A 7,633-nucleotide genomic window follows, 5' to 3' on the forward strand; every position below is an offset into this window, starting at 1 on the left:
GAGTAGTCTTTCTCAAATGAGTACCAATATTCCGATGGACAGACAGTCTATGTTTTTGTGTAGCTATATAGCTGGGTGAAGGAGATCGTTTGATTCAAAGACTTTTATTGTCGGATTTGACACACATGGATGTAATATTGGTACTCATTTGAGAAAGACTACTCGAAACGAGCTTTCACTCGAGAAGTTCGTCTTGTCTACCTGTTCACCTGTTGAAAATAAAAAGAATTCTTCATGAAAATCACCATTATTCAAGATCAATTTACTTCTGTGTAATTAATTTATTTACTTTGTGCACGTTTGCAGCAATTGAGTGCACCCAATTCAAGCCAGCATCTATCCTTTCACAAATTCCAGGGGAAGAAAAGTTAGAGATTTCCCATTCCTTAAGCAATCGGACAGTGTGATCCCTGTTGACTCTGCTCCGACCACGGTCCCAGTGACTTGCTGTTCTCTATTTGTCGCAAGCTACAGGTCGGTCAACACCATCTAGTCTTTCGCTGGGCCAGGCTCCCAACCAAGACACTGAGAAATGTGTCCAGACACCAAGCCTCTGTATTCTTAGCTTCTCCTAGCTATACTGTTGGGGGTGTCTATCAACCCACACAATAGCCACTGTAGAGGGCATTCATGCCTTAAAGTCACAGGCACTGCTGCTTTTATTTTGTAGGCTTTTAAAGCCCCCATTGTATCTTTCATTTCAATCAATCAATTGATTACTTTTTAGGTCTTAGGATTTTCTTAAAACCTAGGACTTTTTCTGGTTTATAGAAAGATGTGCCTTGCCCGTTAATGGCTCCAATCTCCAGATTTAAGTGTCTACAGATTTGGCTGTGTTGACAAGTAGATATATTGACAAGAGGAAGCCTGCAATGCCTTGTGAGGGGGGATGCATCTCATTTCCCCTTCCCCCACTACTGAGAGACAGTTTGGTGTAGTGGTTAAGTGCGAGGACTCTAATCTGGGAGAGCCAGGTTTGATTCCCCACTCCTCCACTTGCACCTGCTGGATGACCTTGAGCAAGCCATAGTTCTGATAAGAGCTGTTCTTGAAAAAGAGCAGTTTCTGTCAAGAGCTCTCTCAGCCCCACCCACCTCACAGGGTGTCTGTTGTGGGGAGGGAAAGGAGTTTGTAAGCCGCTCTGAGACTCCTTTGGGTAGTGAAGGGCTGGGTATAAATCCAACCTCCTCCTCTTCTACTTCCTCCTTCCCCTCCCTGAAAGCCCTTTAGGCTCTCCTTTGTTTTGCTTCCTTCTCTCACTCCCACCCACCAGCCAGCCTACTTATAACTCTCCTATCATCAGTTTTCCCTCCTTTCCTCCACCTGGCAGACTCTACCCAGTAAAACGGTGGCCCAGTTCTGTGGTAATGGCCACCATACCTGGTCCACTTCCATAGTGGGGAACGCACAAGGGCTTGCGAGAGATACCTGAGTTCCCCCTGCCTCACACTATTTCTCTGTTCCCTTTTGGCAGTCCCTCGCCTTTCCCTGCTTCCCCATCATCCCCTGCTTCTTTCCCTCCTTTCTACCCACCCAGCAGCCGACCTTTGTCTGCCCCCCCCTTCAGATGCATTATTTGTACCCCACCTTTCTCTCCATGGCGGACAACGATACCTGAGTTCCCCCTGCCTCACACTATTTCTCTGTTCCCTTTTGGCAGTCCCTCGCCTTTCCCTGCTTCCCCATCATCCCCTGCTTCTTTCCCTCCTTTCTACCCACCCAGCAGCCGACCTTTGTCTGCCCCCCCCCCCGTTCAGCTGCACTATTTTATTTGTAACCCACCTTTCTCTCCGGTGGGGACACAAATCCGCTTACATCATTCTCCTCTAAACCATTTTATCCTGACAAAAACCCGGTCAGAGAGGCTAGGCTGAGAGTGTCAAACTGGCTCAAAGTCATCCGGTGTGCTTCCATGACAGAGCGGAGATTTTAACCTGGGTCTGCCATATGCCAGTCTGTAACTCTTTAAACGACTACATCAAACTGGTTTTTGTGGGTGGCTGCTGTAGAACAGTAGCAAACCGAGAAGCCTGGTGAGTCATACAAGCCACATGGTGGCACGTCACCCAGTGGTTGTGGCCTGGCCTTGCCCTCATCAGTCCAACTGCCGAAACCAGAGCAGGCCTACAAACAGTCCTGCCCCCTCCCCTTGCCTGCTACTGACAGAAACCAAGGCTTGAAGGCTGTGTGGTTGCCTAGTGTTATGTACTGAGCTGGAGGGGGGCTCGGCGAAGGACCTAGCTTGGGGTTACTAAACAATAGACAGCCAGGATCCTGGAAGGGACCTATAGAACAGCCGTTCTTATGTCAACAGCCTATCACGGGGAGTGTGTGTGTGTGTGTTGGGTGTGGTGTGTTGCACGCATTTAAGCAGGGCTCCAGCCCTGCTAGAGTTGTCTTAGAGTTTAGCTGAAATCACAAATTATGAGCTGATCACTCAATGCGTCTGAACCCAGTATATTTCACCTAGCAACGGCCACTAAGGGCATTTGTTTCTACAGGCTCTTCTTCTATTACTGGTAGTAATGGAGCCAGTTTGGTGTAGTGGTTAAGTGTGCGGACTCTAATCTGGGAGAACCGGGTTTGATTCCCCACTCCTCCACTTGCACCTGCTGATTTGACCTTGGGTCAGTCCCAAGCTCTGGCACAGCTGTCCTTGAAAAAGAGCAGTTTCTGTCAGAGCTCTCTCAGCCCCACCCACCTCACAGGGTGTCTCTTGTGGGGAGGGGAAGGGAAAGGAGTTTGTAAGCCGCTCTGAGACTCCCAAGTGAAGGGCGGGGTATAAATCCAATTTCTTCCTCCTCCTCCTCTTCTCTTCCTCTTCTTCTTCTAACACTCCCAATGTAGATTTCAGACACACACACACACACCCGCAAACCTCAAGTTTGTAGAGAACAAGTCTTTTCTGTTCATGGCTTCAGTCTCTGGTTTTAAGTATCCACACTTTTGCCCACGTTGAGAACGGGCATATATTCATTTTCTCTTTTACCAGATGTCTCAAAGGGTTAAAGAGAGAGAGAGAGAGCCTTCATCCAAGAGAGGCACATGTGTGTGGGGGGGGAGCCATTTCCTCCTCCGCCCCTTGCAAGACGCCTCTGGGTCTCCGGGGCTTCTGCTCGAAGGGCTCGGCAAGAATCTGGTGAGCTGGAAGAGGTTTTGGAGGAGAAAATGTAGGGCTGGGGGGGCTGCAAGGCAAGCCAAAAAGCAGAGATCGGGGGAAGGGGGTGTAGCAGGGGGTGAAAGAGAGCCGCCGCCGCCCAGTTTGTCCCTGGGGTCCTCCATCACCACTCCTGCCCCGCGCTCCTCGCCTTTGTGCAGAGCCACGAGGTTCCTGCAGCGGTCTCGAGCGCAGGATCCGAATCCGACACCTTTGGAGACTGGAGGGATTTCAAGTGGTTTCCAGAGGCACGTTTAGGACGGAGTGGGGGGGCTGAGAGGGAGATTTGAGGCGGGGGGGGGGAGACGGAGGGCACAGATCGAGGAGGGGGGGATGGAATGGGGGTCTGAGGGCAGATATCAGACTTTCCTTCCTCCCCGCCACTTCTGGGGGGGGGGGGGTGGAGGGGGGGGGGGGAGGCCACCCAAATTCAGTTTCAATATGTGATTGAATGGAGCTCTCTAATGTGAAGGCTATTGACCTTGGAATGGTGAGACACAGGCCCTTTCTGCACAAGACCTTACATAAGCCGACTCTAGGGTTGCGGTGCTCATCTCCGTTTCAAAGCCGAAGAGCCAGCGGTGTCCGAAGACATTTCTGTGGTCATGTGGCCCGGCATGACTAAACACCAAGGCACACGGAACGCTGTTCCCTTCCCACCGAAGTGGTCCCTATTTATCTACTTGCAATTTCTTGCTTTCGAACGGCTAGGTTGGCAGGAGCTGGAGCTAGAGACGGGAGCTCACTCCGTCATGCGGCACACCCGGGTCTCGAACTGCTGAATTACCGACCTTCCACAGCCTGCAGTTCAGTGCTTTAACCACTTGAGCCACCGCAGCTCCTATCCATACCTTGTGGCTAATAGCCACTGATGGACCTCTGCTCCATATGCTTACCTCATTCCCTTTTGAAGCTTCTACTGCAGGGGCGTCAGCTCTCCTCCCCCCCAGGTGGCTTGCTCCGGGTCCGATGCTTTGGGGGGATGCTTTTGTCCTGCTCCCACACAGCACCACCCTGCAGCACTTGGGCCCCTGCCGGAGTTCCCCCCCTGGCTTTCCTGCCCTCTTGCCCAAAGCTGCTTTGGGGTGAAGTTGGATTTTGGAAACAAGGTGGGGGCGGCTGCCATTTCAAATGCCTTCGCCCCAGTGGCAGCTGTTTTCCCCTCCCCGGGTATGGGGTAAGGGTGTCAGTGTTGTTGTTGTTGTTGTTTTTAATTTGACAGTTGACTAGTGTATCAGTATAACCACAGGTCTTTCAGGGTATACCAGTATATGAGTATCGATCCGATGGTTTTTTAAAACCCTGGAAAGCCCTTCTGATAACTGTTCGGGTGGGTGGGGGTCAGTGTTCCCTCTAAGGTGAGTCAGTGTGAGCTACCTCACAGTTTTTTAGTCTCCGGCTCACCCATTTTTGCCTTAGCTCAGGAAGGAGGGCTCCAGAGCAAACTAATTCATGCAGCAGCCAAATCGTTCGCTCACAACTTTAATGCCAGTCACTCACAAAGTAGAATTTTTGCTCACGGGACTCCGCCGCTTAGAGGGAACACTGGTGGGGGGCACTGCAGGGAGTCTGGGGCTCCAGAAATGCAGGGAAGCCTGTCCTCCCCCAGTGGCAGAGACAGAAGTGGGTGGAGCAAACCGGATAATTTTGGGCTCTTTTCTCCTGTTTCCCCCACAGACACATGGATTCAGGGCCGCTTCCCCCTCTGCTACAATCTCCCTGCTAGAGAAGAAAAGAGATTGGATTTATACCCCGCCCTTCGGGGGGCACTGCAGGGAGTCTGGGGCTCCAGAAATGCAGGGAAACCTGTCCCCCCCAGTGGCAGAGACAGAAGCGAGTGGAGCGAACCGGATTATTTTGGGCTCTTTTCTCCTGTTTCCCCCACAGACACATGGATTCAGGGCCTCTTCACCCTCTGCTACAATCTCCCTGCTAGAGAAGAAAAGAGATTGGATTTATACCCCGCCCTTCACTTGGAGTCTCAGAGCGGCTTACAAACTCCTTTCCCTTCCCCTCCCCACAACAGACACCCTGTGAGGTGGGTGGGGCTGAGAGAGCTCTGACAGAAACTGCTCTTTTTCAAGGACAGCTGTGCCAGAGCTTGTGACTGACTCAAGGTCACATCAGCAGGTGTAAGTGGAGGAGTGGGGAATCAAACACGGTTCTCCCAGATTAGAGTCCGCACACTTAACCACTACAGCAAAAGCATCATGGGCAGGCCAGGCAGAGAGTGCAAAATCTTTTCCCCTGCCGGGCTAGTTTTCTGTCTGCGGGGAGCATTGAGCTCTGAGCGGGTGTCTTCTCTCACCTGCCCCCTGCAGTCAGGCCCTCCCTCTCATCCCCTCAGGGCTCTCCCACTTCATTCCCCCCTCCCTTACATTCTCCTAAGGGGAGGGGGGCAGGCGGCCGGAGGGTCTTGGCTTCCCTCTGAGGGGAGGAGGGAGGGGTGTGGCTTCAGGCAGGGAAAGGGACTCCTCTCCCAGGAACCGGTTGGCAGAGTTTGGGAGGAAGGATTTCCTGGGGAGGAGGGGGATGGATGGATGAATAAGGAAGGTGGGACCACCCCTCCCACATAAGATGGCTGGTTGAGGGGAGAGATGTCAGGCCAAACGCGCTTGAGCCTTGATGGACCAGGTCCAGTATCTCGAATTGTGCCCTGAATCCGGAAAATGCACACGGAGCAAGAAGGGTTTTGCCACCCGCCTTCTTTCTCTCCCTCCCAGGCAGGAGCGGAAGGACGTCCTCGATGCCTCCTCCACGATCTCCTCTGGGCACTGAAGCCGGGGAGAGAGACGCCATGCAGCCAGCTCAGGTACTAAGGGCGGGGTGGTGGTGGAATTGTTGGGGAGACGTGTGGCAGACATTAGAGATGCTTTCTTCTCTGTTGTAAAGGCTCAGAGGATCGGGCTCCCTCCCATTGATTCTGGGGTCACCCCCTGTCTTGGAGGGCTCCTTCAGAGAAGCAGGGGAATCAGAACATTTTGATGAGGCCCAACTCCGGATATCTCCATAACGATCATGACCTTCCCATGGAAACCTATTTAATTCTTTGTCATTTGGACATCTCTGGCCTCTTCCCCAGAAGGCTGCTAACCCACTGTGACCAAGGATAGCCCCTCTGTTTCGAAGATGCTCCCAAGGAGGCCGGGGGGGGGGAGAGATGTCCCCTTGGGGCTCTTCTCGACACCTCTCTGTGCTGCTCTTCCGCTATATTTCACCCCGGGGGAGTGGGCCCTGCTGCACCCGGCCCAGAGAGCTCTCTACAGGGAAGTCATGCTGGAGAACTTTGGGAACGTGGCCTCTCTGGGTGAGGATCCTTTTCTCCTTCTCGCAGTGAGGCGGGACTGTAAGGAAGTCCTTAAGGAGGAAGGATGTGGTCAGGCCGGTGGACCTCCACAGTACAGGGATCCTTCCCCCTGGAGAAGAGGGATGCTTTGGAGGGTCGACTCTGTGGCACTGTTCCCCACTGTGGTCTCTGTTATCCCCACATCTCCAGGAGTTTCCCAATCTGAATCTCTCAACTCTACCCCCCCCCCCGTGGCCGGAGGGGTCCTGGTAGCCCTAAAGGAGACAGACACACTCTTCATTTGGCAGCTGTGGTGTCTTTTCTCCCTCTTGTCTTCCTCTCTCCCTCTTTCTCTCACTATGGCCCACAGTCCCCATAGTATTTCTCCCTGGGCAAGCCGTAGTTCTGATAAGAGCTGTTCTTGAAAAAAGAGCCGTTTCTGTCAAGAGCTCTCTCTGCCCCACCGACCTCACAGGGTGTCTGTTGTGGGGAGGGGAAGGGAAAGGAGTTTGTAGGCCGCTCTGAGACTCCTTTGGGTGGTGAAGGGCAGGGTATAGATTCAACCTCCTCCTCCTTTCCTGTTGCTCTGACGCTGCTCCTGGGTTCTGCTGGGCAGCGTCCCTCTCCAGATCCTCTGGTTCCCCGGCACTTCTGTGCCCCCTTTTGGGCCACATCTCCAGCAAAACTCTCCCCCTCCTTCGATCCCCGGGCCTCCTCTGGGCACCGTCTCATTCCCTTTCCCTCTCTCGTCTAGCCTTTCTTCTCTCATGTCCTTCAGGCACAGGCACACAACCCCACGACTCTCTCATGGACTAGCCGTGAATCAGCCTTAATGGGGTCTTTTAATCATCAAAGTAACTGTTGAATTCGGAATGACCCAAATAGATATTTTAAGGGTTTTGAGTGCCAACCGCCTTTAAAATTCTCCTTTCAGCCTTGCCTTTACTCTTTCGCTTTCTGCTTATAATCATCAAAGTAATGGTTGGATTTGGAATGACCCAAATCGGTATTTTAAGGGTTTTGAGTGCCAACCGCCTTTGAAGTTCTCCTTTCAGCCTCGCCTTTAGTCTTTCCCTTTATGCTTAATGGATGTCAAGCCTTTTGAAAGCACGGCCTCGCTGTTTTGTGGGGAAATAGCGCACCAGTCTTCAGCTTGTGCACAGAGAGGCTGAGGTCCCAAGAGGCCCAGA

Source organism: Gekko japonicus, unplaced genomic scaffold (assembly GCF_001447785.1).
Source record: "Gekko japonicus isolate JY-2015 unplaced genomic scaffold, Gekko_japonicus_V1.1 scaffold5176, whole genome shotgun sequence".
Classification (NCBI taxonomy): domain Eukaryota; kingdom Metazoa; phylum Chordata; class Lepidosauria; order Squamata; family Gekkonidae; genus Gekko; species Gekko japonicus.